At 45.7% G+C, this 7,807-nt stretch overlaps 1 long non-coding RNA gene across 1 annotated transcript; it reads left to right on the forward strand.

The window, feature by feature from the left end:
- The first annotated feature begins 580 nt into the window (after positions 1–580).
- LOC136355184 (uncharacterized) lies at positions 581–3,174 on the forward strand. Its single transcript, XR_010739374.1, has 2 exons — positions 581–1,531; positions 1,855–3,174. It is a non-coding gene; the product is annotated as an uncharacterized lncRNA (long non-coding RNA).
- Positions 3,175–7,807: the final 4,633 nt, after the last annotated feature.

A 7,807-nucleotide genomic window follows, 5' to 3' on the forward strand; every position in this document is an offset into this window, starting at 1 on the left:
GTGCTTCGTGCGTTGATGCTGAACACGATTGGCCGAGAGCTAAACTGCACTGACACTGTCACCAGTGTGTCACATCCTGAATTTCGTTTCAGGATTTATAAATTATTTAATAAATTATTCTTAGAATTTATATTAAATATTAATTAATTTACAAGTGAAGTTAAATGTGGGAAATAAAATTTTTTAAATATAAAGCATGGCTGGATTTAATTTTTATTAAATTCTCCATGATTAATTATACTCTCTGGAATTTTCTCGGATTTTTCGGAGCTCAACTCCTAATTTTAATAATACAAATAGCATTTTAGCAATTATTTAAATATTAAATTAGTCATTGAATGGTCTGATTATAATTGTTAAGTACTTTGAGTGTCCAATTATTTTCAGGATTTTTCTTGAAATTATTTGAGCATTGGAAGTATTTTAACAAAGATCATTTCAATGATTAGTTTAATTGGAAAAATAATTAAAAGTCCCTTTTTCCTTTTCGGGCTGAATTGGGAAAAGTCCTCACTCGCTCTTGGCCCAATCTCTCCCTTGGCCGAAGTCTGATTTGTGTCCCTCCTCCTTCTTTCTCTCCGGCACCTGGGGCCCACTCTGCACAGTGCCGTCTTCCTCCTCCTCTAGCCGGCCGATCTCATCCCGTGCCATGCGTTGCCGCGCCGCCTCCTCCATCAAATCCGGTGCATCCATTGCTACCCTTCCGAAATTGATTGCAAAAATGGATTCCTCTCGATCTCCTCTATCTAATCCCAAGAAAACCCCATCAAATTCGTTATCTATCCCATGAATTTCGGCCCGTTTTTTATCCGGGTGAACTCGGGATAAATCCTAACTTCCTTCATCGAATCCATCCGTTCCCGAGCCGATCTCTCCCTCTTCCGGCTATAAATAGCAGCCCCTCGGCCTCTTCTTCGGTTTCCCCCTGTTACCCGAAGTTTTCCCTAACCCTAGCCGCCTCCGCACGCTCGCCTTCTCTCTCCAACTCCGGCCACCATCTCCAGCCGCCTTTTCCCGTCACGTCGGCCGTTCCCGATCAGTGCCGCCGCTTCCCTCCGCTCCGCAAGGTTGATCTCTACCCCGGCCACCGGTTTCCCTCCGCCAAATCCCGCCGGAAGCCGCTATCACCGTGAAGGCCGAGTTCGCCGCCTCGGTTTGATCTCCAGCCGATCCTCCTCACTGTTGCGGTCGTTGCTGGTTCACCCCGAGGCCGTCTTCGGCATCGCAGCGCCAAGCCGAAGACCGTCCACCCCTTCTCCGCCGCTGCAAACCATCGGAGCTTCATCGTCGCCGTCAACCCGAGGCAATCATCCGTCGCCGCGTCTTCAGCCGTGCCGCTCGTCGCCGTCCATCGCCGCCTTCGTTCGCCGTCGCCACCCATGGGATCGCAGAAGCGAGAAGAAGCCCGCCCCCCCTCTATTGCTGCCGTTTCCCGCCGGAGCACCGCCGCCATCGATGACCCGAGGTCGCCGCCTTTTGAAGCTCGTCGCCGGCCGTTTTCCGTCATCGATTGTCGTCGCCGTCACCACCGGTGAGTTCCTCTCGTCGTCCTCATGACGTAGATGCCCTCAGTTGGCCCGGCCGAGTCCTCCATCGCCGGCGGTTGTGTGGTCCAGAGCCATGCCTGTTAGTGATGTCATCATGACATCATAAATTCTTAAATTTAAATCGTAATGGTTTTCTATATTAGGTGAAAAACTGATTAAACTTCGAAAATTCATAATTAATTCATATGAAGTTGGAATTAAGTGGTTCAAGTTGCTAAATTCATCTAAAATCATGATCTACATGTTTGTTTACTTTTTATGTATTATTTATTTGGTTTTTATTAGTTTTTTTTGTTTTGCGTGTTAGCTTGTCGTTATCCATCGTTTCGAAGAGTCATGAGTGCATCAGAAAAATTCAAGAAGACTAATTGAAGACCGATTATTGCAAGGCAAGTCACAAAGATCCCAAATAACCCTTTGAGCATGTTGAACCCATTTAAAGCTATTGTTTCATTTCAACTTATGCATTATTTTCGAATGTCATCGGGTGGTGAGCCTTTCCCAAATAATTATGACCGAAGATGACTTTATTTTTCTATGGATAATAAATTGATTAGCTCGAACCTTATATATTGGTTTGGTTCAGCTAAATGCTATATATATAATTGCTTAGCCATGCTTAGCTACATTAGCTCATTAATGGGATGAATCATACTACATTATTATTTATGATTATATTAAATGGTAGCTCATGATGGTTAATCATGTTATGATAATTAATTGATAATTAAAACTTGATAATGGTGGGTTGTGAGCACATGGTTTTGAAGGTCGTGATCATGACAATTAAGGATCGGTTCACGAGCTACTGTTGTGAGACATTAATCGTGCCAACCACAAGCCAGCGTGGGCAACAGCTTTACCTTTTGTATAGTATGGCTCATTGCGGGGCACCAGACTGTGAAGTGGTGAGAAGTCCGTGGGGGTCGCTGGGGAGTCCATGCCTCTGTGGTGGATTGTGTTGTGCGAGGGGTACTGTCACAATCCCGTTTCGAGGTATCGTGGTGGTACTAAGGGCATGGTAACATGTTTTGAGGCTCTGTGTCTTGTGGGTATAGTGGTACACCTCTGGCCAGAGTAAAACTATTTGAATAGCCGTGCCCGCGGTCATGGGCGGGTTGAGCAATGTTTTTCGTGATTAGTCTCACACCTCTCACAATAATTATTGATGCTATAACTGGTAATAATTTGCTTAGCTTCTGGTTTGGAGTTAGATCTGTACAGCCGGGTATGGTTGTTCAGGATGGTTGGGCCTGAGCAGCATGGGTGTGCTGTTCAGTGTTGATTAACATTGATTAATTACTCTACTATTTTACATTCTCAAATATTTGCTAAATGCTGCTTTTGCAAATGAGCCTATATTATGCCATCCTTTGGTACCCTTGTGTGTTTGCATATTTGTTGTGTGGCTTGCGGAGTATTCCATGTACTCACTTTGCAATAATCAATCAAACCTCAGTTGAAGAAAAAGGATCTAGAAGGAAAAGAAGTTTGGTTTAAACCCTAGTTGAGCTGCATGTGTGAGTGGAGCTGAAACCATCGCTAGTCCGTTATTCCGCTGCTGTTTTTCTTTTCTTTTGTAAGTATGTAACTGATTGATTTGTATATTAAATTTTCAGTTTGTGTACCTCGGCTGATTCCTGGACGAGGATTTTATGCACAAATAAGTTCGGAAATTACTAGTGAATTTTCGGGCGTGACAATAGATATATGAGGGCCCACACGTTATAGACACATGAGAGCCCACATGTCATAGACACATGAGTGGCAAATCCTTAATTGCCATATTTTAAAAGTGGCAAATAGTTAAATGACCCGTGATCCGGAGGAGTTACGTGATGGTGGTGCGAAGGAGATTGCGTGTGGAGAAGGAGTATGATGGGATCGTTCTGCAGCGTCCGATTTTCTGATCCACTGTTAATTGATCACGTGTCTATATTGGCTTCACCATCACTAGACTGAGACGAGGTAGGAACATGTAACACTCGAACATCACAAAGGGCGACCTCTCGCGGACAAAGTGTAAGTCGATTTCAACGTGCTTCGTGCGTTGATGCTGAACATGATTGGATGAGAGGTAAACCGCACTGACATTGTCATAGTACACCAGTGTGGCTTTGGATAGAGGGGAGTGCAGCTCACATAAGAGTTGTCGCAACCAACTAGCCTCGGTAACAACATTGGCAACAGCATGATACTCGGCCTCAGCACTCGAGTGGGAGACAATGTTCTTGCGCTTGGAAGACCAGGAATCCACATAGCCGGAGGTGGACTTGCGAGTTGACAAGATCAGCGGCCTGGGAGCGCTAGATTTGAAGTCCATCATCCAGGGTGCCACGGATGTACCGCAAAATCCTCTTGAGAGCTGCTAAGTGAGATTCGCGAGGATCAGGCATGTAGAGGCACACATGTTGAGCTGAATAAGAGATGCCCGGTCGGTTGAATGTGAGGTACTGTAGTGCTCCAGCAAAGCTACAAAAATCTGTAGGATCTGCCACCGGCGCGCCATCAGTGGATGATAGCTTGGCCTAGGTGTCAACTGGAGTGGAACAGGGTTTACAATCTGCAATGCCAGCACGCTGTAGGATGTTGAGACTATACTACCGCTGGTGCAAGAGAAGGCTAGAAGTCTGTTGTGTGACGATGATGCCGACGAAGTGATGGAGAGCACCAAGGTCCTTCATGGAGAACTCAAACTACATAGAGGAGATGGTCCACTGGAGGAGCTATGCAGAGGAGGCAGTGAGTGCGATGTCGTCGACGTAGACCAGGAGGTACACTATGCCAGAGGCACAATGGTGGACAAACAGTGAAGTGTTGAACTTGGTCTCAGAGAAACCAATGGGCAGAAGGAATGCCGCAAACCTGTTGTACCAATAGAGGAACTTGTTCAGGCGGCAAACCATGTCTAGCCGAGTGGAGTCGATGAAGCTGGGAGGCTGGATGCAGTAGACTATCTCCTAGAGAGTGCAATGAAGGGACATGTTCTTGACATCAAGCTAGTCGATGGGCCAACTGCAGGAGACTGCCAGGCTGAGGACAGTGCGGATGTGTTAACAGTGAAATTTGGTAAGCCCCGAAGTCATCTTCGGCCTAGATTCAGTATCGGCTTCAGAGTCCTTGAATCGGCCGATGGGAATTATCAAGTCGCCAATAGTTGTATTCTTGCTATATTTGGTTAAGGAAATTAATCAATTAAAGGAAGTTTATCTAGAAGAAAATGAATTCAAGGAGGATGCGGCATGAGAGTTTATCTATTAATTAGGGAGAATCTGTTAGTTTCCTTTTTTCTTTAGGAAAGTATGTTTCTTGTCCACTAAGGACTTTATGTTTTCCTTTTATCTTTAGGAAAGTTTCTTTCTTGTCAAGAAGGACTAGTATCTACCTATGTGTATAAATATGTACACCCAGGGTCATTGTAAACTATCTTACAGATCAATACAAGTACTCTCGTTGCATCGTCACTCTCTTTTCCGAGATTTTTACTTATCACGGCGGAACATGGCTCCTAATGCGGGGATGCATCAGCTTTCAATATCTGGTGAAGGGGTAAGTCCTATGTTCCGTCGGCCCTGGCAATTGTATTAGCTACATTAGTGTTGCTCAAGGTTGCATCGCTTCAACCTCTTGGATCGCTCTGGTTCGGTTGATATTTTTGCCTACCTATTTATCATATATCTTAGTTAATCTAGTTTAGCATCTTAATTTGATCATATCGGTTGAGAGTCGTCTTAGGGTTTATGCTAGTATCGGCTAAATTATCATGCTAGATTAGATTAACTAAGGTATCCACCACCCTGAAAATTTGCCAAAGGTTGATTGTTTAGACTTTATGTTTCTTAGCATACTTTGCGATGCATCATCCCTAGTCATACTTAGAATTATAAAGGCTAACCTGTCTTTGATTATAATAAAGGGTTTCATCGGGGTTTCAACCGATGAGTTATCTGGATGTTGCATCGGCTTATAATGATTACATACAAGTTGGTTTCGCCGATTGCAACAAAGGTTTAACTGATTATCTAATCATTTGGATTTTATGACACCGGACCTCTAGCCGATGTATGCTTTAACCATCGGATCAATATTTGTTCTATCATATCATTATTAGTCGGTTGGTTTCTATTGGATTATATTGTTGCTTAATTACATTATTATCAACCGATTGTCTATATATCATTATTTACTTAAGTATCAGAATATACATTGGACATATAGCCGATTGCTCAAAACCCTATCGACATTAGTTGGTATCGGCATCGGCTAGTATCAGCATCGGCTAGAATTACTCCATTGGCTTGTCAGCCGATCGGCTATTTCATCTGTTGTTTGCACATGTTGACGGTTGTTGGATCAAACTAACTAGTACGCCCTCATCTCATCTATCTTTGGACCTGCATTGGAGTTAAGGAGATCTCCTCGGCTGTTGTGTTCGTTGACTTAGTTCACGCCAATATAGTTCCGGCACTATCTGCCGAGCGTGGATTTTTCGTCAACAGGACGGGTGGCCGGCTTGATGACTAGACTGAATGTCTTGTCAAACTCAAACCGTTGAGGGTGTTGAGGATGAGGGAGCGATCCTGGACGGGGTAGCTGTCACACCCGGAGTTTTCCCCTTTCCCTTAGTTTACAATTCATCAATAAATCGCCCAAAGAAAATGTTTTGTTTAACCTGGAGCAAATCTTAATTTAACAATGCGAGAAATAATCGGAATTGTAACATACCAAGAATTCTTTGAAGCTAAAAAAAAAGAAAATGAAGAAAACTTAGCAAAAATTTGATTTTGATCTTGTCCTTGTCATTTGAAGTTAATTTTGGTGTTCTTGGATTTTCCATGCACCTCATAACGCATTTGCATGCAATAAACATAACAAAAAAAACTAATTAAAATAAGTGGTAGAGACTTGAAATAACCTTTCACAAATCTCACAAGTTTTGCATCTCAATTAAAAAGATGAAAGCATCCAAAATTTGATTCAAATTAAAATAAAAACAGTGAACTTGTTTGAATTTTCAAAAAATAAACTGCTCTTGAGAAAAATCCCCAAAATTTACCAAGTGGAGGTCTTGACCAGACTAACCTCTAGAAATTTTAGCACAAGCTTTTGAGCACATTAGCATATCCAAAAATTAATCAAACTCTCAGCCTTCTTGGAAATACCCAGAGAGAAATCCCCTCACCTCATCCCTTCTCCCGTTATCTCTCTGATCAGTGGGCCTAAGGATCATTGGGCCCACCTGCCAGCCACCATCCCCATATCCCTGCTCTCTGTCTTTCTCCCTTCTCTCCTTCTATTTCTTTCAGGCAATTCATCGAGCACCTAGCGTGCGAGATTGAGGTCATCGTTTCCAAGCCGACCAAGCAACCTCTGCCCACGATTCTCGCTGGCAAAGATGAGGCAAAGCTGGTGCACCCCTGCCCGAGGCCCTACCGCTGCCTTCGCCGCGTCCCTCGCTGGCTCGCCCAACCCGGAGCTCAGTGGCGGATCTAGAAAATTGATTCACTGGTGTCATAATGTGTCTATCGGTGTCATAGCATGCTAATTATACTTATATTAGTGTGTTATAATATATGGATAAGCAGTTTAACTATTGGTTTTGCCGAAAGTCATCGGTGTCGCCTGACACCGATGCTAACACTGTAGATCCGCCCCTGCTGGAGCTGCCGCTCTCTTGCTCTCCCTCTCTCCCTCTCTCTGCCCGAGCAACGACGCGACGCGACACTGCGCCACCCTCTGCCCGCGAATCCCGCTGTGCCAAGGCTGCATAAAGCCGACGCCGTCCCTGCCGATTCCCTGCCACGCCCAGGCTCCGACCACCGCAGCCGCCGTGGCCAATCCAACACCGTGGCCCTCTGCCCGATGCCGACCAAGCCAGACCGACGCAGCCTTCCTCCTCTGCCTCCTCCCTGCGCAAAGCCGATGCCGCTGCCTCCGTCTGCAAAGCCCTCTGACTCACGTCTGCACCGCCGATGCTGCGCCTGGCAAAGCCGGCCTCGCCGCGCGCCTCGCCAACCCGGAGCCGCCGCCCCCTGCCAAAGCCGACGCACGAAGCGACAAGGCGAGACCGACCGCCCCTGGCTCCCCGTAACTATCCCTGCACCCCCTCTGCAATCCCTGCGCAAAGCCGGCGCCTGCTGCAAGCCGTGTTCCCCGCCGACCACCGCCTGCGCGCGCGAGAGACGCCGAGCACTTCGCGACAATTCCCCGCACTTGCCTCTCGCTCCTTCCTCGCGTATAAATCGAACCCTCGCGCCAGC

This window comes from Oryza sativa, chromosome 2 (genome assembly GCF_034140825.1).
Source record: "Oryza sativa Japonica Group chromosome 2, ASM3414082v1".
Taxonomy (NCBI): domain Eukaryota; kingdom Viridiplantae; phylum Streptophyta; class Magnoliopsida; order Poales; family Poaceae; genus Oryza; species Oryza sativa.